Source organism: Aquarana catesbeiana, linkage group LG01, assembly GCF_042186555.1.
Source record: "Aquarana catesbeiana isolate 2022-GZ linkage group LG01, ASM4218655v1, whole genome shotgun sequence".
NCBI classification, from domain to species: domain Eukaryota; kingdom Metazoa; phylum Chordata; class Amphibia; order Anura; family Ranidae; genus Aquarana; species Aquarana catesbeiana.
In genome coordinates this window covers 666,133,808-666,156,317 of record NC_133324.1, presented here as the reverse complement: position 1 = coordinate 666,156,317, position 22,510 = coordinate 666,133,808, and positions in this window count along the sequence as shown.

The window sequence follows — 22,510 nt, the reverse complement described above, 5'->3', positions numbered from 1 at the left end:
AAATGTCCAAATTGGACCCAATTAGCCATTTTACCTCCCCGGTGTCATGTGACTCATTAGTGTTACAAGGTCTCAGGTGTGAATGGGGAGCAGGTGTGTTAAATTTGGTGTTATCACCCTCACTCTCTCATACTGGTCACTGGAAGTTCAACATGGCACCCCATGGCGAAGAACTCTCTGAGGATCTGAAAAAAAGAAATGCTGCTCTACATAAAGATGGCCTATGCTATAAGAAGATTGCCAAGACCCTGAAACTGAGCTGCAGCACCGTGACCAAGACCATACAGCAGTTTAATAGGACAGGTGCCACTCAGAACAGGCCTTGCCATGGTCGACCAAAGAAGTTGCTCAGCTTCATATCAGAGGTTGACTTTGGGAAAAAGACATATGAATGCTGCCAGCATTGCTGCAGAGGTTGAAGGGGCGGGGGGTCAGCCTGGCAGTGCTCAGACCATACGCCGCACACTGCATCAAATTGGTCTGCATGGCTGTCCCAGAAGACAGCCTCTTTGAAAGATGATGCACAAGAAAGATTGCAAACATTTTGCTGAAGACAAGCAGACTAAGGACATGGATTATTGGAACCATGTCCTGTGGTCTGATGAGACCAAGATAACTTATTTGGTTCAGATGGTGTCAAGTGTGTGTGGCGGCAACCAGGTGAGGAGTACAAAGACAAGTGTGTCTTGCCTACAGTCAAGCATGGTGGTGGGAATGTCATGGTCTAGGGCTGCATGAGTGCTGCCGGCACTGGGGAGCTACAGTTCATTGAATGCCAACATGTACTGTGACATACTGAAGCAGAGCCTGATCCCCTTTCTTCGGAGAATGGACCACAGGGCAGTATTCCAACATGATAACGACCCCAAACACACCTCCAAGAGGACCACTGCCTTGCTAAAGAAGTTGAGGGTAAAGGTGATGGACAGGCCAAGCATGTATCCAGACCTAAACCCTATTGAGCATCTGTGGGGCACCCTCAAACAGAAGGTGGAGGAGCGCAAGGTCTCTAACATCCACCAGCTCCATGATGTTGTCATGGAGGAGTGGAAGAGGGCTCCAGTGGCAACCTGTGAAGCTTTGGTGAACTCCTTGCCCAAGAGGGTTAAGGCAGTGCTGGAAAATAATGGTGGCCACACAAAATATTGACACTTTGGGCTTAATTTTTACTCGAATGTACTCGTTTTTGTTGTCAGCGGTTTAGACATTAATGGCTGTGTGTTGAGTTATTTTGAAGAGACAGCAAATTTACACTATTATACAAGCTGTACACTCACTACTTTACATTGTAGCAAAGTGACATTTCTTCAGTGATGTCACATGAAAAGATATAATACATTTTTTACAAAAACGTGAGGGGTGTACTCACTTTTGTGAGATACTGTATATACTTCTATACTTTCACGTTAAATACCAGGGTTATGGCAGCAGATAGCTGCCATAACCCTGGGATCATTTTTTACTGTGGGCGATTCGGCATCTGATAATATATATATATATATATATATATATATATATATATATATATATATATGTATATATATATAAAAACCTAAACAGTTCATATGGTCCCATATGACTCTATGACTAAGCTCCGGTGGGCGGGGCGAAATGCATCAGAGAGTATGGTGTGGTGGAGGAGACCTGTAGGCAGAGGCCGCTCCTTATCGTTTATTAACCTGGGCTGGTCAAGAGTAGCGGCGATCCTTTCCTCTTTACAGTTTATTTTATTTATTTAAAGATAACACATGGTAAGTACAAAAACCACAGCATTGGCAATTCTAAAATGAAACATGAATATGAATAGGTCTACACAGCAAAAGCCATTACGTATAGAAAAGGCAAACATGCATACGAAAAATGACCCAGAACACTAGTGTCTAGGGAGCCTCTGTACCCCGCGTGGCATTTTCCACAGTAGACACCATTTTTCTAGAAGAGGAAGAACAAAAAATGACCCAAGGGGTCTTACCGAATAAGAATAACAATATAGAGAAAGAAGGAGAAGGATGAGTAAAGTAAAAGGGGGAGGGGAAACTGAATAAAAAAGGAGGGAGGTCTAAGGGAAGTGGGCAAGGGGACCATTCAAACTGTCAATCAGTCCAACTGGGCCTGGGAACCCATCATTATAGTCTCTAGTAAAGAGGATTCAATTCAGCAGCCCTATGTACTCCTCGGAGTAGACAAATTGGTATCAGTAAAACCATTTTTTAAAGTATTTCTCACAAAGGCCTTTCTCCGTGGCCACCAAATCCTCTATTGCATTGATTTTGGCTACTTTTTTTAACCAGACTGCTGCAGATGGTGGCTGTGTCTACTTCCAAAAAAGCAGGATGAAGCTCTTTCCCACTGTAATCAGAAGAGGTAAGATGGATCATCTATAGACCTTACTAGAAAATCCGTGGTGATGCAGAAGAAAGAAGGCAGGATCTCTCGGAAGCTCCCGGTCAGTAATTTCTTTAGGTTATGCGGTGTACCTCTGTCCAGTATGATTGCAGGAGGCGGAATGACCAAAAGATGTGAAGGAGAGAACTGAAATCCTCTCCACACCTCCAACAAAGATCCGAGCATTGAGGGAACATCTTATGAATCTTTACCAGCGTATGATACCACCGGATCAACACCTTGAACCCAGCTTCCTGGTGTTTAGTGCAATTAGAGGTTTTGTAAGAGAATAAAAGAATCCTTTCCACTTGTTTATCCATAAATTGCAGCCCTAACTCACATTCCCACTTAGCGATATACGGAGGTCTAAAGTCTGGCGGCAGAGATACCAGCAAACGATGGGTCTGAGAAATTGCATGACGCAGTAGAGATTGCTCTAGACCAGTGGTTCTCAACTCCTGTCCTCAGGACCCACTAACAGGCCAGGTTTTAAGTATTACCTTGGGGAGATGCAGACTAGAATACTGCAATCAATGAGCAGCAAATGATATCACCTGTGATGTATTTCAGTTATCTTGCTATCCTGGCCTGTTAGTGGGCCCTGAGGACTGGAGTTGAGAACCACTGCTCTAGACATAAAAGTTTGAATGTAGTGAGGCGTCTTTGAAGTGCCTCTGGGGATGATAGAGAGCCAATAAAGTGGGCCAGCTGTAATTTTTGCCAGAATGATAGTCCCGCAAACATCAGACCATCTATGATTTGTGTCTGGTCAGCCATTGTCCATTGACAATAAAATATCGGGCCAGAGACCACCTAGACGATTTCAAGTCTTGGAATCTCAAGTCATGAAGGCTGGGGCTTGAAGGCAGGGTTGCCAACTATAGGGGTAAGTGGCTGGGCACTCGGAGCAACAGAGAGATCCCAGAATGCCTTTGCGCATACCCACCATGTTTCTCCTTGACAGTTTATTTTTATGTTTGTGACTTTGTCCTGGCCAGGTAGTGAAAGAATGGTGTAACATATCTTAAAGTCAAACCCCAGCCAAATTTGTTTTTTTTTTCAGTTTTGAGTAGAGTGATAAAGGCTAAAACACCCTGCTGGGCATTTTTCCCCAAAATCCCTCCCTACTCAGAATATTTATCCTCACTTCCTGGTCTGTCTAACAGATGACATCTGGACAGGAAGTGAAAGGAAAGCTCACACCATTAATGCACTTTTCATGGTAATTAAAGCTGCCTAGAGTTAGTGTCAGGTCACCTGAGATCAGGTGACAAATGCACCCCGTTGGAGTCTGGAGTGCACCGCAAGGTAGTGGACCCTACGGCTGACTGCTGCGGATGGAGCTCTAGCATATACAGGAGAGCAGGTACTCTGTAGTACCAACACGGATGACACTGGGAGCTAAAGCATGAGATTTCCCAGGGCGCGGAGTCTAAGAGCCAGCAGGTGTTCACCAGAAGCCCCTAGTGGTGGGGATGGATTTAGCTGCAGTCTGGCTCCAGGTCGCGACTCCTAGGGCCTTTCAGCTCACGCTCACGGTAGACTACAGGGAGGTAGAGAGGAAGCAGCAGGCTGCGACAACAAAGGATAGTCAGGAGATAGCCAAAGGTCGGAGTAACAAGCAGGCAAGGATAGTCAGGAGATAGCCAAAGATCGAGGTAACAAGCAGGTAAGGATAGTCAAGAACTAGCCAAGATCGGTAACTGGAATCAGACGTCGAAGACACAAGAAGTCGCACACGAAAGCTAAACACACAATGTTGATCAGCAGAGCTGGCTTGCAGTGCACAGGTTAATATAGAGTTCCCTGATAGGGACTGGGGTGGAGCCATGCTTTGAGGAGAGATTACTTAAGCAGCCAGGTGCGAGTGGATGGCCTCTTAATCTAAAGACATGTAGAGATAATCTGACAGACAAAAATTACTGCATAACCATGACAGTTAGTAGTTCTTGACCATGCTCTGTGCCTGAGTACATCAAAAAATTATCAACATGGCTGTACCCAGAGTGAACTTTTTTTTTTACCTTGGAATATTAATCTGGACTGCACACAGATTCTTTTGCAGCTGTAACCTGTTTGCTTCACTTTAGAGATAATTAAAGTGTATCTAAAGCCAATTAATCAATACATATTTAGCTTTTGTTACCTTTTACTGATATTAGATAGCTGACTGCTATTTAAAGAGGAACTGCAGTCTGCTCACATCATTTGTTAAACATCTTTGTCATTCTGAAGCTTCCCTCCAACCACTTTCCATATTATTTTATATAAACTGTGATTCTGTACTTGCCAAATATGCTGCAGAAATCTCCCTCCACTGAGTCTGGCTGCATCCATTTTAACTGTGGGCAGCTAAAGCTGCTGCCTGTTCACTTCCTGGATTTACACAGACACACAGAGGCACACCTGCAGCTCTGCAGCTCTCATTGGCCCTCTTATGACTCATCCCTCCTCCCTTCCTAGCAAACTCTCACAAGAGTGAGAAAAAGAGCTGTGCATGATGTCATAATCCTAGGCTTTTTACCAGACAAGAAACAGGAAGTGTACTGTATAAGGTATTTACTGGCAGAAAAAAAGTTTTACTATCCAAAGTTAAAACAACAAGGGCAGAAGATTTAATAGATGGAAAGATGAGAAGTTCCGCTTTAATGTGGCATCATATGCAGATCAAAGGTCATCCTATGATCTGCAGCTAAATAGAACAGATTAAATACAAAGTAACAGTAATGTCTGAAGTACACTTCTACTTAATGCATATAAGGGCTCTTTCACACGGGGAGTCCGTATGTCCGTTTTTCATCCTTCCGTTTTCGGATGAAAAACGGACATACATGTATCCCTATGGAGCGTCGGATGTCAGCGGTGACATGTCCGCTGACATCCGACCCGCTCTGATCCGAAAAGTGTAACGGAGGAAAACCCTACTTTTCCATCCGTTTTCGGATTGGATCGGGTGACGACGGACACTATGGTCCGTCATCATCCGATCCCCCATAGGGGAGAGCGGCGCTCTGACAGGTCTGTCGATGCACAGTGTGCAGCGATGGACCTGTCATCTTCCTGCTCAGCGGGGATCGGCGGAGCGATCCCCGCTGAGCAAGCGGGTGTTCACTGATTAGCCCCGTGTGAAACAGCCCTAAAACTTCAACTGCCAGTCGTTATATTGACAGCCAGAAATTATTTGCAAATGCAGTGGAGGGTATCAGCAACAGGGGAGTGATATGAGTGTATCTCTCCCCAATGTAACTGAGATATGGGGGGTAACTGAATTTCCAATCTCTAAGTTTGTCTAAGCCGGGTACACACCACAGTTATTTTTCATGCAACCCTGGGGCATTAGGCTCCATGCACAAGGGGCTTAAAAAACATCTGTTCCCTTGGAGGTTAGGAGAGTTTTGCTTTTTTTCTGCCAGAAAGCTTCAATCAGAAACGCAAACCAGCGTCTAAACGTTGAGCTTAAAGGGGTTGTAAAGGTAATTTTATTTTTTTTTTTTAAATAACTAACATGTCATACTTACCTTCACTGTGCAGCTCGTTCTGCACAGAGTGGCCCCGAACCTGCTCTTCTGGGGTCCCTCAGCGGCTGTTTCAGCTCCTCCCCGCAAGAACGAACCACCTTAATGCGAGCTCCCTCGCATGGTGGTTAGTTATTGCGGGCGCGCTCCCGTGATACAGCCGGCGGCTATAGCCGCTCACTGTATCACTTGGCCCCGCCCCCCGGCGCGCGCGTCATCGGATGTGATTGACAGCAGCGCGAGCCAATGGCTGCGCTGCTTTCAATCCATCCACTGCAGCCAATCAGCGACCAGGCTGAGCTGCAATAGAGATGACGGGAACGAGCAGCGGAGATTCGAGGTGTCAGGTAAGTAAAACGGGGGGGCTGGGGGCGGCGGTATTGTCAAAAGTTTTTTCACCTTAATGCATATAATGCATCAAGGTGAAAAAATTTTTACCTTTACAACCCCTTTAAAATATGCCTATAATCATCTTAATGTGCATGGACACATAGGATAACATTGAGCTGCTTCTACAGGCAGAACACAAAACTCCTGTATAAGCAGCGATTTGTAAGCTAGTGTGCATGGAGCCTAACGTCATACTGAAAGCACCTTTGTTTTATAATTTTTTGAGTGTTATCAAAATTGAGCTTGGGCAGGAAATAGAACAATAGTGCAGCCTTATATTTTAGCTCTTGTAGGGGGAGAATACAAGTAAATAATAAAAAATCTAGGAATCACTAAGGCTTAATGTACACGGGACATTTTCACAACCTATCCCGAACGATATAACGTGACAGATAGTGACCCACGTTTAAAATGTCAGTCTTGCCGTGTTTACATGCCGCGTTTAGTGGCGTTTTGATGGGTTTTGCCGCGTTTGCGTTTAGAAGCGTTTGAAAAAGGGAAACAGGCTAAACACGAGTTACCGCATTTAGCCACATTTAGAAGCGTTTGGCACTTGAAATGCCTCTAAACTCAGCGTCTGAACTCATTTTTTTGCTTTCCAAAAAAGGCCTCTAAACTCAACTGCCTAGAAAAGACTATAAACGACCCTGTCTATAACAGAGGAGAGTTCAGGAGCAGTTGAAAAAAATGCCCAACTGCTCCTAAATGTCCCTTTAGCAGCAGCAGTGTACATGAGGCAATCAAGTCCAATCAGTATAATCAAACAGCTGGACTCAAATGAAGGTGCAGAACCATCTCAAGGATGATCAGAAGAAATGGACAGCACCTGAGTAAGGCCCCTTTCACACATGCGGACAGTATGTCCGTATTTCATCCATCCCTATGGGATAGCGGGTGTCAGCGGATGTACATCCGCTAACACCCGATGTCGTCCGCCTCCGCTCTCGTCCGATTCTGCGGACGGAAGAAAATCCTATTTTTCTATCCGTCTGCAGAGCGGATCGGAGGAACACGGACAGACGATCCGTGTTCCTCCGATCCCCCATAGGGGAGAGCGGAGATCTGACAGGGCGGTCCCTGCACAGTGTGCGGGTCCCGCCCTGTCATCTGCCGGCTCAGCTGGAGAAAGCGGAGCGATCCCCGCTGAGCAGCGGATAAACACGGGGCGGATCAACACGGATCCGTCCCGTGTGAAAGGGGCCTTAAATATATGAGTATCACAGCAAAGGGTCTGAATGCTTAGGACCATGTGATATTTCAGTTTTTCTTTTTTAATAAATCTGCAAAAATGTCAACAATTCTGTGGTTTCTGTCAATATGGGGTGCTGTGTGTACATTAACCACTTGAGCCCCGGACCATTATGCTGCCTAAGGACCAGAGGTCTTTTTCCAATTTGGCACTGCGTCACTTTAACTGCTAATTGCGCGGTTATGCAATGCTGTACCCAAACGAAATTTGCGTCCTTTTCTTCCCACAAATAGAGCTTTCTTTTGATGGTATTTGATCACCTCTGCAGTTTTTATTTTTTGCGCTTTAAACGGAAAAAGACCGAAAATTTTGAAAAAAAATGATATTTTCTACTTTTTGTTATAAAAAAAATCCAATAAACTCAATTTTAGTCATACATTTAGGCCAAAATGTATTCGGCCACATGTCTTTGGTAAAAAAAATGTCAATAAGCGTATATTTATTGGTTTGCGCAAAAGTTATAGCGTCTACAAACTAGGGTACATTTTCTGGAATTTACACAGCTTTTAGTTTATGACTGCCTATGTCATTTCTTGAGGTGCTAAAATGGCAGGGCAGTACAAACCCCCCCCCCAAATGACCCCATTTTGGAAAGTAGACACCCCAAGGAAATTGCTGATAGGCATGTTGAACCCATTGAATATTTATTTTTTTTGTCTCTTTCCCGCAACTTGTGTCGCAACTTGTGTCGCAATATAAAATATTCCATGGACTCGACATGCCTCTCAGCAAATAGCTTGGGGTGTCTACTTTCCAAAATGGGGTCATTTGGGGGGGTTTTGAACTGTCCTGGCATTTTATGCACAACATTTATGCCGCGTACACACGGTCGGATTTTTCGTCTACAAAAGTCCGACAGCCTGTCCGACAGACTTCCGGCGGACTTTCGGCGGACTTGCAGCAGACTTTCTAATGAACGGACTTGCCTACACACGACCACACAAAAGTCCGACGGATTCGTACGTGATGACGTACACCGGACTAAAATAAGGAAGTTCATAGCCAGTAGCCAATAGCTGCCCTAGCATGGGTTTTTGTCCGTCGGACTAGCACACAGACGAGCGGATTTCGGGTCCGTCGTAGTTACGACGTAAAGATTTGAAGCATGTTTCAAATCTAAAGTCCGTCGGATTTGAGGCTGAAAAAGTCTGCTGAAAGTCCGGAGAAGCCCACACACGAACGGATTACCAGCCAGCTTTAGTCCGTCGGCGTCCGTTGGACTTTTGTAGACGAAAAGTCCGACCGTGTGTACGCGGCATTAGAAGCTTATGTCACACATCACCCACTCTTCTAACCACTTGAAGACAAAGCCCTTTCTGACACTTATTTTTTACATGAAAAAGTTTTTTTTTTTTTGCAAGAAAATTACTTTGAACCCCCAAACATTATATATTTTTTTAAAGCAAATGCCCTACAGATTAAAATGGTGGGTGTTTCATTTTTTTTTTTCACACAGTATTTGCGCAGCGATTTTTCAAACGCATTTTTTGGGGAAAAAACACACTTTTTTAAATTTTAATGCACTAAAACACACTATATTGCCCAAATGTTTGATGAAATAAAAAAAGATGATCTTAGACCGAGTACATGGATACCAAACATGACATGCTTCACAATTGCGCACAAACGTGCAGTGGCAACAAAATAAATACATTTTTAAAAGCCTTTAAAAGCCTTTACAGGTTACCACTTTAGATTTGCAGAGGAGGTCTACTGCAAAAATTACTGCCCTCGATCTGACCTTCGCGGCGATACCTCACATGCATGGTGCAATTGCTGTTTACGTTTGACGACAGACCGCCGCTTGCGTTCGCCTTAGCGCAAGAGCAGGGGGCGACAGGGGTGCTTTTTTTTTTTTTTTTTTTTTCTTTATTATTTTTTTGCTTTTTTATCTTATTTTTAAACTGTTCCTTTCATTTTTTTTTTTTTTAAATCATTTTTATTGTTATCTCGGGGAATGTAAATATCCCCTATGATAGCAATAGGTAGTGACAGGTACTCTTTTTTGAAAAAATTGGGGTCTATTAGACCCTAGATCTCTCCTCTGCCCTCAAAGCATCTGACCACACCAAGATCGGTGTGATAAAATGCTTCCCCAATATCCCAATGGCGCTATTTACATCCAGCGAAATCGAAGTCATAAAATGCTCGTAGCTTCCGGTTTCTTAGGCCATAGAGATGTTTGGAGCCACTCTTGTCTCTGATCAGCTCTATGGTCAGCTGGCTGAATCACCGGCTGCATTCTCAGGTTCCCTGTTGAGACAGGAGAGCCAGAGAAAAACACAGAAGACGGTGGGGGGGGGGGGGGGCATTCCCTCCCACGGCTTGTAAAGGCAGTCTAGAGGCTAATTAGCCGCTAGGATTGCTTTTACATGAAAGCCGACCGCTGGCTGAAAAGAATGATACCAAGATGATACCTAAACCTGCAGGCATCATTCTGGTATAACCACTCAAAGTTGTGAATGGCGTACCTGAAGACAAAAAAATGGTTAACAATAAAGCACAGTAAACAGTAAAGTATAAATAATTACATACCTGAAAAACAAACATGATAAAACATAATAACAATAACAATAACAATAAAACACTGCAGAATAGAATACAGTAAAAAAAGAGCAGAACAATAGAGAGAGAGAATAGAGAGAGAGAACAATAAAACGACAACTATTTTTTTTTATTTTATATATATTTTTTTTTTTTTTTTACACTTTTTTTGTAACTAACTTTTATAACTGTAACCGGTTCCAGGTTCGGGTCTCTCAAAATGCGATGGCATCTTGGGAGACCCTGTGAAAGTGTGCCTAGTCTGTGCAATGCTGTACCCTACGCTAATACTCAACTAGTGTATGGTAGCGTTCAAAACATTCACCAATGCAAAGACCAGGATTGTCAGGACAGGAGGGACAATAATAGCGGGTGTCACGCCTATATCCGCGTTTGCTGCAGACACAACATCTTTTTGGGGGGGTTCGTTGGGTAGGGGTACTCGGGAGCACATAAAAATGCCTCTCATGCAGCCGACTGCATTTCGTTGGGGATGTGAATGGGGGAAGTACGGGCGCTGCAGAAGTGGTGGGTTCCCAATTAGGATTGGCGAATGCAGCAGGAAGGGCACTATGGGCACGACGGGCCTGTGTTTGTCTTTTTGGTGGCAGCGGGACACTACTTGTGCTTGTCACCTCACCAGCTTGAACTGCACTTATGGGACTCGCCACGTCACCAAGTGTTACTGCAGCGCTGGTTTGACTACGACCGGGGTATACTAGGCCGCTGGTGCTTGCCAGTTCAATAAAAAGCTTCCAAAAAAACTGTTAGCGATCGCAGGGATCAGGCCTGACTCTGCGAACGCTGCAGTTATGCGTTTAGTGTTTTGTAAGTGTCAGTGATCGATCGATGCTGCACTTGGGTGGGCTGGACTGGGCCGGGCGGAGGGGCAAAACGCAGGTGCTAGCAGGTATCTGGGTTGATCCCGCTAACACTGCGTTTTTGGGAACCCTAAACTGCTGGGGACGCTAGTATAGATCTGATCGGATCAGATATTGATCCGTTCAGATACTATACCACTAAAGGAGGTGTATGCTGCGTGCGTGGGTGTTAGTGGTACTGGCGCTAACCTGACGCTGCCTGGGGCCGGTGCTTGCTAGTTCACCAAAATGCTACCAAAAAACTGTTAGCGATCGCAGGGATCAGGCCTGACTCTGCGAACGCTGCAGTTATGCGTTTAGTGCCTTGTAAGTGTCAGTGATCGATCGATACTGCACTTGGGTGGGCTGGGCTGGGCCGGGCGGAGGGGCACAACGCAGGTGCTAGCAGGTATCTGGGCTGATCCCGCTAACACTGCGTTTTTGGGAACCCTAAACTGCTGGGGACGCTAATATAGATCTGATCGGTTTAGATATTGATCCGATCAGATACTATACCACTAAGGGAGGTGTACGGTGCGTACGTGGGTGTTAGCGGTACTGGCGCTAACCTGACCCTGCCTGGTGCTTGCTTGCCAGTTCACCAAAATGCTACCAAAAAAACTGTTAGCGATCGCAGGGATCAGGCCTGACTCTGCGAACGCTGCAGTTATGCGTTTAGTGTTTTGTAAGTGACAGTGATCGATCGATACTGCACTTGGGTGGGCTGGGCGGAGGGGCAAAACGCAGGTGCTAGCGGGTATCTGGGCTGATCCCGCTAACACTGCGTTTTTGGGAACCCTAAACTGCTGGGGACGCTAGTATAGATCTGATCAGATCAGATATTGATCCGATCAGATACTATACCACTAAGGGAGGCGCATGCTGCGTGCGTGGGTGTTAGCGGTACTGGCGCTAATCTGACGCTGCCTGGGGCGACGCATATCACCGCCGGGCGATCAGGGGGCTAAACCTTTATTAGGTAATAAACGTCGGGTGCCCTGACACTATAAAAAATAAACGAACTAACCTGCGTCACCCGTAACGGTTATACGGTGATCAGTGGTGAAAGGGTTAACTAGGGGGCAATCAAGGGGTTAAAACATTTATTAGGTAATATATGGGGGTCCCTGTCACTATAAAACACTGACGGCGAACCTAAATATTTACCTCACTAACTAGCGTCACCAGCGACACTAATACAGCGATCAGAAAAATGATCGCTTAGCGACACTGGTGACAGGGGGTGATCAAGGGGTTAAAACTTTATTAGGGGGGGTTAGGGGGGTACCCTAGACCTAAAGGGGGGTAATACTAACTGTCCCAACACTATAACTGTCACAAACTGACACTATGCAGTAATCAGAAAAAAAAAAAAAAAAAAAAAAAAAAAACCTGCTGGTGTCAGTTTGTGACGGGGGGGGGGGGGGGTGATTGGGGGGGGATCGGGGGGCGATCGGGGGGGGGATCGGGGTGTTTTGTATGCCTGGCATGTTCTACTGTGTGTGTGTGTGTTGTGCACTCACATTGATGTCTTCTCCCCTCGGCGCTGGAACGGAAACTACCGAGCCGAGGGGAGATGACATCATTTCCTTTGCTGCTGTTTAGCATACAGCAGCAAAGGAATGTTCCCATTGGCCGGCGGCGATCGCGAGGGGGGGGCCACGAACGGATGGCCTCCCCCTCATCTCGGATCGCCGGGGAACAGAACGGGACCGCTTCGGGCACCGGGGGGGGTCCGATCGGACCCCCCACCCGCTAGAGGCAAATCACGTACATGTACGTGATTTTGCCTGCCTGTGCCGCCTTGCCGACGTAAATCGGCGGTAGGCGGTCCTTAAGTGGTTAATGAGGACAAAAAATGAACTTAAATGATTTTAGCAAATGGCTGCAATATAACAAAGAGTGAAAAATTTAAGGGGGTCTGAATACTTTCCGTCCCCACTGTATGTCTCTATACAACCACTGTACTTTCTTGCAGTTACGTTCTTCATTTAAAGTCCCAACTTTTTGTTCCCCCCCTTCTTTCATCATAAACAGGGATGGAGGCACATGACCTTATTTAGGTCATTGCCTTATATAAAGTCCCAAAACACAATTATTCTCCTCTAATAATACTAGGGATGGAAGCACGCAGCCTTGCTCTATCATTTTATATTAGCAGCATGCACATGTATATAATTGGTTTATTTGGTTCCTCCCTCCTCCCCTTCCCTCGCATTTCCTGCAAGGACATGATCTTGAATAGGATCCTGAAAGCCCTCTTTTCTTTATAGATTATACGATTGGACATTGTCCGCATGCTGTGTTTGGTTGTTGGTGGTGACTTGATCGTAGCTGTCAGCTGGTCCGGTCTTCATCCTTTCTGGGGACTGCGATGTGCACCGCAGGTTCATCCCCCTCCTCTCTTGCCCCTTTGACATGGGGTGGGTGCCCTTACGCTGCACATCGACGCCACGCCCACCACGCGCGCGGCATCACTTTTGTGATGCGGCTGTGTCGGCGGTGCCTCCTTCCATTAACGTGCTCCACAAGGGAAACCTTGGCGTTCACTGCTGGGTGGCCTTGCTGTCCAGGTGGTGACGCCCTCCCTTGCTCGTATGTGACGTTGGGATGGGCTGTGGCTGCACCCATAAAAGCCCATCTCTGGGCGGCGCAGTGCTCTTGTTTGGCTCTTTCTTGAATCACGCACCCCCTGGATCATGTATTCAATAGGTATGAGGTAACGTTTTTGTTTTCACTTGCTCACAGTCCCTGCCTGTAATTTTCCCCTTGGTTTATTTAGCCCCATTGTTGGCTTAACACTTTATTAACTAGTTCCCTGTTCACTTTATTCACTAGTTCCCTGTTCACTTTATTGTTCATATGCTTCCCATTCCACCTGTGGCATTATTAGTATACCTGCACCTTTCCTTACAACATATTATCATTGGGGTACATTGTGTACCATGGTAATTGTATTACTTACTAATTTTCACAGAAACCACTGCGAGGTTGCTTTTCCCAACACTCCTGAGTCCAGGAAGACCCAGACAATTTGGATGCTTGTCCGCCCCTGATGGTGTTTTAGGTTTGGGTTGCGGTCATGAATTACATTTCCACACTTCCCGTGAATGATGTCCCCGGTGGGTTCCCAGCTCCTTGCAATGCACCTCCAACACACAGCTATATTGTCTGTAAGTAACTTAATAGGGCTGGGTTCAATCTGATATCTTATAGTTTCTCCCTGATGGTTTATGGTCCTTATGGAAATCCTTGTATTATATTTCAGATCATGCACTTTCTCCTGAAGAGTGGTAATTACCCAGCAACGAAACGCGTCAAGCTAATTAGAAGCCGTGCCTCCATCTCATATTCAATTACGCCCATTATGCCATATTGATTTTGATATAATTTGGTTCTAGGATCTTTATGTAATGCATCATGGGATTCTATTCCATTGCAGTCTATGTGGAGGAGTTCGTCTGGAGGCTATATACAATTAACCTATTTGCTCTTGCATTGTATCATCCTGTGATGGACCCCCTTACTCAAGATGTCCGCCGTAAATGCTTCCTCTGTCCGGTACCACACAATCCAAGACCCCTTAGTTTTCCCATTCACTAGTCATAGCTCAGTGTAGGGTAAAACATCAGACCACACCAGTCTTGGAGTACATCAGGAATAGCCTTTTATTTGAGATCTCACACAAATATATACAGCTTGTTGACAATACAAATTGTAACCAGAAACCTAATTAACATGAGCTAATTATCTAATCCTTTAGACAGCCTAGGTGACTAAGAGACATGACCTTTAGGACAGACTTGCCGTCTATTAGCTCAGAAGACACAATCAACTTTATCATAAATCAACACAGAACTCCTCTATACAATAGCAAGGTTAATTAGCACAAACAACAATGGGTGAAATACTATTAGAAGTAGACAACAGGAGACCCAGGGCTTTCCAGATCTCATTATTCAGCATTCCTTTCACATACATCTGCTATACGAGTCCCAAGCATGCAGAGACCATCATGGCCTCCTTAATAATGTCCTTTTGCATTACATAAGAGAGTATCTTCCTAATTGCTTGTAGCTTCCTCAAATGCCAGGGCCCATAGTCGGTAGGCAAGAGGCTTGCATTCAGTCCTCTCCAAAAGCCTCTGTCTCGGCTAGGTCTGTCACAAATCCCATATGTGCATATGTGTGTATATATTTGAATTACAACAAGTTTTTTTATTTTATTACTATGATCATGTACTCTTGTCTATTACCTTGTTATTTATAGATTTTTATGTATCCTCCAATATGGTTGAACATATGAATTATATTACGGAATTTACCATTACCATGTATTATATATATTTTGTACTATGTTACAGATTTCGTAAATTAATAAATATGTCTCTATACAACCATTGTACTTTCTTGCAGCTATGTGCTTCGTTTAAAGTCCCAACTTTTTGTTTCCCACCCCCTTCTTTCATCATAAACAGGGATGGAGGCACATGACCTTATTCAGGCCATTGCCTCATATAAAGTCCCAAAACACAATTATTCTCCTCTAATATTATACACAGAGAAAGAAATGATTTTCTTGAACAAGCCAGTACTTTTTTTAATGATATTAAGAATATAAAAAAAATATTTTTTGATTTTTTTTTTCACATTTCTTGCCATTTGTCAGCCTATAATAAGAAATCAGTGCAATTTTTTTTGTAAAACTTTGTAATAAATTAAAGTCAGGTATGTCCTTATATCTAATTTTTTTCAGGTAGGCAAATTAGTCAAAGTTTTTGTCATGATGACCAACACATGATAATGTTGCCTAATTTTGTCTGGGCATCTAGACATCAATGTCCTCTGGTCAGGAAAGGGTTTATAATATACAGCTCATAAATATAATATGGTTGGTTGACCTGATCCTGGATACAAGAAATATTAGAGTATACCCATGGACCACTGTATTTCCTTCATATGATCATATTAGAATATGAAAATATGTGCTAGTGGAAATGGTTCTTCTAACATGTATTTGGTACTCTCACTTTGCCAAGACAGACAAAAAAAAAAAACTTTCCACTCTGTGAATAACTTTAATGCTGACAACTTCATGTTTTGCTGAAGGTGAAACAGTCTTTCTAATCTAAATTCAAATATATCATTTGCGTAGTCCAAGTGCCTTTCTGTGATATTGATGGTGACCTTGAATATACTGTATCAATCTATGTTACAGACTTACCACCTGCTGGTATTAGGCACCTCTTTCATAAGGAAATTTACAGGCATACGACCAAAGTTTTCCACTAGCTTTGAATTTCCCTGCTATATTTCATTTGCTGTAACTGCATGCCGATTTAATCTACTTTTGTAATACAGATCACATCCAGGAGCCATGACTAAGCTGTTTTTAAATATGACCAGACGATCTCATTATTTAGAGATAGATTCTTTCTAAAATTATATTTACCACTGTCAGAAGAGACCAGTATGTTTTATGCCCTCTAACACCAATGTCTGCAAGAGTCTGGAATTCTGTCTGATTCAAAAACAATCTATAAAGCTCTCAGCATCCTAAAAGTACACATGACTCAAGCTTTACATGTGCTTCAGTACTGCTGCAATGTAATGCATGGTGAGCTGCTACTAAATATTTTGTCTTATTGTATTGGCATGACTTTTTGAAGTTCTTCTGCTCTTGACCTATGAGAATAATGATAACATCGACACACCTGTAACAGTTTACGATGGACTTTATTGCACAGGAAAACCCTGTAAGGAAAGATAGGTTAGGTAAAAAAATGCAATAAACGGAATGACGCAGTTGTCACAAGTTACACCAATTCAATTACAGCAGAGTAAAAGCAATTTACAACACACAGTAATAAAACCATTTACAAAACGGACACAAGCAATCATCATATAACAGCAACAATGACATTGAGAGCAACCTACACCATATTGTCAAAAGTATTGGGACGCCTGCCTTTACACGCACATGAACTTTAATGACATCCCAGTCTTATTCCATAGGGTTCAATATTGAGTGGGCCCACCCTTTGCAGCTATAACAACTTCAACTCTTCTGGGAAGGCTGTCCACAAGGTTTAGGAGTGTGTCTATTGCAGTGGCGTAGCGTGGGTTGTCAGCGCCCGGGGCAAGGCAAGTAATTTGCACCCCCTAGCCTGCAGACTTTTAGCTCTCCCTTTGTCCCTCCCACTAGTACAGTATTAAAGGAATTGTAAAGGCAGAAGGTTTTTTTTAATCTTAATGCATTCTATGCATTAAGATAAAAAACCTGTGTGGAGCAGTCCCCGTAATACTTATCTGAGCCCATCTTTATCCAGTGATGTTGCAGGAGTGTCTCAGCTGCCCAGGACTCCCCCCCTCATTGGCTAAGACAGCAGTGCGGCGCGATTGGCTCCTGCTGTTGTCAAAGTCAGGCAGCCAATAAGGAGAGAGAGGGGGCCGGGTCTCGGCTCCATGTCTGAATGGATACAGGGAGCTGTGACTTGGCTCGGGTACCCCCATAGCAAGCTGCTTGCTGTGGGGGCACTCAACAGAAGGAAGGGGCCAGGAGACATTACAATCACTTTAGGTACTAACATAGTACATTTTAGCATGCACCACTCTCTCTATGTCCTACTTTCTTTCCCTTTTATCTCTATCTCTATCCAGTGCATACCTATATGTATATTGCACCCAATGAATGATTGATTGTCTTTGGGGGAGGGGGTGATTGCAATGTGGAATGTGCCTTGGCCATAGCCCCCCTCCCCCAATACAGCATCCTCCCCCTGTACTGATCCAGGACTGGGGGCTGTGTTATACCTCCGCTGTGACAGATGGGGGAGTGTGTAGTGTGTACAGTGTGTGTGTGTGTGTATATTGTGCATATTGTGTGTGTACAGTATGTATAGTGTGTGTGTATATTGTGTGTACAGTATGTATAGTGCGTGTGCACAGTGTATGTTGTGTGTACAGTGTGTGTATATTGTGTGTGTGTGTGTGTACAGTATGTATGTTGTGTGTATATTGTGTGTGTACAGTATGTGTAGTGTGTGCGTGTACAGTATGTGTAGTGTGTATTTGTGTGTGTGTGTGTACAGTATGTATAGTGTGTGTGCATTTGTGTGTGTGTGTGCAGTATGTTTAGTGTGTGTGCACAGTGTATGGTGTGTGTATATTGTGTGTGTGTACAGTAGGTGTAGTGTGTCCATATAATGTGTGTGTGTACAGTATGTGTAGTGTGTGTGTATATTGCTTGTGCGTGTGAACAGAATGTATAGTGTGTGTATATTGTGTGTGTACAGTATGTATAGTGTGTGTGCACAGTGTATGTTGTGTGTATGGTGTGTGTATATTGTGTGTGTGTGTGTTTTTACAGTGTATGTATTGTGTGTGTGCCCTCTCCTGCATGGATCCTGGTTGTAGAAGAGGAGACATGCCTTTTATTGGAGGTGTGCTGTGCAGTGTATGTGTGCTGTACAGAGTAGTGGAGGTGTGCTGTGCAGTGTAGTGGAGGTGTGCTGTGCAGTATAGTGGAGGTGTACTGTGCAGTATAGTGGAGGTGTGCTGTACAGAGTAGTGTAGGTGTGCTGTGCAGTGTAGTGGAGGTGTGCTGTGCAGTATAGTGGAGGTGTGCTGTACAGAGTAGTGGAGGTGTGCTGTGCAGTGTAGTGTAGGTGTGCTGTGCAGTGTAGTGGAGGTGTGCTGTGCAGTGCAGTGGAGGTGCGCTGTGCAGTGTACTGGAGGTGGGCTGGGCAGTGCAGTGGAGGTGAGCTGTGCAGTGCAGTGGAGGCGTGCTGTGCAGTGGATGTGTACTGGGCAGTGAAGTGGAGGTGAGCTGTGCAGTGCAGTGGAGGCGTGCTGTGCAGTGTAGGTGAGCTGTGCAGTGGAGGTGTGTTATGCAGTGCAGAGGAGGTGTGTTATGCAGTGCAGTGGAGATGTGCAGTGCAGTGCAGTGGAGGTGAGCTGTGCAGTGCAGTGGAGGCGTGCTGTGCAGTGGATGTGTACTGGGCAGTGAAGTGGAGGTGAGCTGTGCAGTGCAGTGGAGGCGTGCTGTGCAGTGTAGGTGAGCTGTGCAGTGGAGGTGTGTTATGCAGTGCAGAGGAGGTGTGTTATGCAGTGCAGTGGAGATGTGCAGTGCAGTGCAGTGGAGGTGAGCTGTGCAGTGCAGTGGAGGCGTGCTGTGCAGTGGATGTGTACTGGGCAGTGAAGTGGAGGTGAGCTGTGCAGTGCAGTGGAGGCGTGCTGTGCAGTGTAGGTGAGCTGTGCAGTGGAGGTGTGTTATGCAGTGCAGAGGAGGTGTGTTATGCAGTGCAGTGGAGATGTGCTGTGCAGTGCAGTGCAGTGGAGGTGTGCTGTGCAGTGCAGTGCAGTGGAGGTGTGCAATGTATTGGAGGCGTGCTGTGCAATGTAGTGGAGGTGTGCTGTGCAGTGTAATGGAGGTGTGCTGTGCAATGTAGTGGAGGTGTGCAGTGTAGTGGAGGTGTGCTGCGCAGCGTAGTGAAGGTGTGCTGTGCAGTGTAGTAGAGATGTGCTGTGCAGTGTAGTGGGATGTCCAGGATGGCGGAATGGATCCCTCTGACAGCTGATGGGGTTTGGTGTGTGGAAGTCCTGCAGATCGCACTCATGGCCCATAGAACACACAGTAAGTGTCCATGCTCCCACCCTCCTCATCCTCCTGTCACTCTGTGTGTGTTGCAATTTTTCACAGCACAGACTTGCTCAGTGCCACTGCTGCCAGCTGCACAATGGCCGCTTGCTCCTCCGGCTCTCCGCTAAAGGTCATGACCTCAGACCTCCTCGGGGCCCCGCCTCCTGGTCATTGCACTGCCACTTTCTGAGTGGTGCTGTCTGAGGCACAAACCGTGTCCACTCCCCCTGGGCCAGCCACACGACTCAACTCTCACGAGGGAGTCTCATCTGCTCTGTCTCTGCCACAATGGCTGCCACAACAGGGAAATGATTGGAGATCCGATTCGGAGGAGAGGAGGGGGAGGAGGAGATGACGGCAGCTCACAGTGAGGCCTTTGTGCATCAATTGCGGACATGGCGGCCCCACCACCACACATGACCACATTCGCCCAATCACAGGGCGCCCAGCCTGAGACTGAACATGGCGGCCGGAGTGCAGTGACACAGGAAATAGGAATTGGCACTGAGTGACACACACTGGTGTGGGATTTCGCCCACCTAAATGTTGTGCCCGGGGCCATGGTCCCCCCCCCACACACACACACGCTACGCCACTGTGTCTATGGGAATGCTTCCAGAAATTCATTTGTGAGGTAAGGGCACTGATTTTGGATGAGAAGACCTGGCTCACAATCTCTGTTCTAATTCATCCCAAAGGTGTTCTATCAGGTTGAGGTCAGGATTCTGTGCAGGCCTGTCAAGTTCCTCCACCCTAAACTTGCTCATCCATGTCTTTATGGACCTTGCTTTGTGCACTGGTGTGCAGTCATGTTGGAACAGGAAGGGGCCATCCCCAAACGGTTCCCACAAAGTTGGGAGCATGAAATTATCCAAAATGTCTTGGTATGCTGACGCCTTAAGAGTTCCCTTCACTGGAACTAAGGGGCCAAGTCCAACCCCTGAAAAACAACCCCACACCATAATCCCCCCTCCACCAAATGATTTGGACCAATGCACAAAGCAAGGTCCATAAAGACATGGATGAGCGTGTTTGGTGTGGAGCAACTTGACTGGCCTGCACAGATTCCTTACCTCAACCTCAGAGAACACCTTTGAATTAGAGCAGAGACTACGAGCCAGGCCTTCTCATCCAACATCAGTCCCTGACCTCACAAATGCGCTTCTGGAAGAATGGTCAAACATTTCCGTAGACACACTCATAAACCTTGTGGACAGCTGTCTCAGAAAAGCTGAAGCTGTTATAGCTGCAAAGGTTGGGCCAACTCAATATTGAAACCTATGGACTAAGACTGGGATGTCTATATTAAAAAAGTTCATGTGGGTGTAAAGGCAGGCGTCCCAATACTTTTGACAATATACTGTATCTGCGAGTCTGCATCCTTCACTAGCCACTGGCCAGTGGAGAATATTTATTGCTCAGTCCTGTCGGCATTAAGGCCTTTTCCATTACCCGCAGTGGAGCGCTTACTACCTAGATAGGAGATTTGCAATTCAAAAAGTAAGAAATTAATCTAACATTCCTCTCCAGCAAGCATCCTTCTTTTTTTTTTTTAATTCCTAATTTATGGAAGGCGAGAATACATCCACAAGTACAAAGTATATGAATAAATTTCACCATAGCAGAAACACATAACAGTTTTAAAGATGTTACAATCTGCAAAGTGGCAACCAATACATCAATACATCCACCCAAAAAGTAGAGAATCACCCGTGGACAGACTCTGAGATGGGAGTTTGCAATAGGAAAAATAGTAGTAGTCTCGCCAGCCAGGGCAACTGGATAAAAATCCCCTGCAATAAATTTTTCAAAAGTGTATCAAAAATAGGAATTTAAAAACAGAATGGCAGAAAAGGTAAAAAGTAGTGAGAAAGAAAGAAAAAAAAAGTGGGGGGGGGGGTGATGTGTCTTCCTAGCCCACCGCCTGCGGGGGGACATGTGGCTAGAATCTCCTAGTATCAGTTGAAAACACGTTTTACAAAAACACAATTCCTGTTTTCTCAAGGACAGTGTGAGATCCTTAATAGTCATGATGTCATACTGCTCTATCCCACAGACCTACTGTGGGGGTTAAATTGGATTTCCAGTGGTTGGAATACAAGTCCTTGCTGCGTTTAGAAGATGGATTACAAGAGAGCGACGATATTTCCATTTCAGCAGAGAGTTAAGATGTATAAGGCATGCAACAGGGTCATCTGAAAGGTATTAATCCCTTGGATGAATTCCTTGGCAGGACCAAAATATATGGAACAGAGCACCCTGAGAATCCCCACATTTTCAACAGTTAGCCCCGGTTCACACAGGGGCGGCACGACTTGCAGGTCGCCTCACCGAGGCGACGTGCACACGACTTCCACGGCGACTTGCAAAACGACTTCTGTATAGAAGTCTATGCAAGTCGCCTCAAGTCGCCCCCAAAGTAGTACAGGAACCTTTTTCTAAGTCGGAGCGACTTGCGTCGCTCCTATTAGAACGGTTCCATTGTACAGAACGGGAGGCGACTTGTCAGGCGGCTAGGTCGCCTGATAAGTCGTCCCTGTGTGAACCGGCAGTTAGGATTAACTGCAAGCTCATGGGAACCCTGTACCATCTGGTCAACAATTTATAACCTGATTCCTGGAGCCTAGAGGATATGGAAGACTTATGGGCATAAAAAAGAGAATATATTACCTTTGTTCTTGTATAAATTGTCAAGTCAGATCTTTTCCCCATTTGGTCAGGTAAAGGGGGACATAATCCGTAGGTTAGTGATGTGTTTGCAGCAAAGAGGTCATGCCTAACCGGAATGAAGGCCCCTTGAACCGCCTTTAGGGAAAGAGAGACTTGACTGCTGGAAGCATGGCATCACTGTGGGTGCGAATCTAAAACCGAAGTTAAGTAGCTCCCTTAGAATTGGCTACAAAGACCTGAGGTGACTGGGAGGACTC